This window comes from Aptenodytes forsteri, unplaced genomic scaffold (assembly GCF_000699145.1).
Source record: "Aptenodytes forsteri isolate BGI_AS27 unplaced genomic scaffold, ASM69914v1 Scaffold268, whole genome shotgun sequence".
NCBI lineage: Eukaryota > Metazoa > Chordata > Aves > Sphenisciformes > Spheniscidae > Aptenodytes > Aptenodytes forsteri.
The window spans coordinates 75730-76290 of record NW_008794233.1 but is presented as its reverse complement, the minus strand read 5'-3'; positions in this window follow the sequence as shown (position 1 = coordinate 76290).

Sequence of the window (561 nt, the reverse complement as noted above, 5' to 3'; positions counted from 1 at the left end):
CCAGCTGGAAGAGAAGCACAGGCTACATACATGTTGTCCACTGGCAGGCGGTATCTCCAAAAAGACATGGTCTGCTACGACTTCTCAAGGAAAAAAATGTGGATACTTACAGACATTGACATTGGACATGCCATCGTTGCACAGCCTGCAAAGGGAAATTGGTAAATTTTAATTACCCAACAAAAGAGACATCTTAAAAACTGAGAACTGCATTTTCATTATCAAATCATTTTCCTGTTTCATCCTTATCAGCAACTTTGATAACACTAAAATATTTAAGGAGGGATGGCATTGACTATTCCTCTTAATGATGAAGTTCTTCCAGCCTTCAGGTTCATTAAAGAATTTGCATGTAACAGAAATGAAATGGTAGTTATACCCCCTGTAGTGAACAGAGTATGCAATTATCAGTCCTGACCACCCAAAATGTCACCCAGAATGCCAGTAGCCTTTTCTACCCATTTTAACCAAAGGAGCTGGTTTGAGATTAAACTGTTAATGTCAAAACTCAGGGTGTCCAGCCCAGATCTCAACATCCCCCTCAAATCAGAGGTCAAGTGT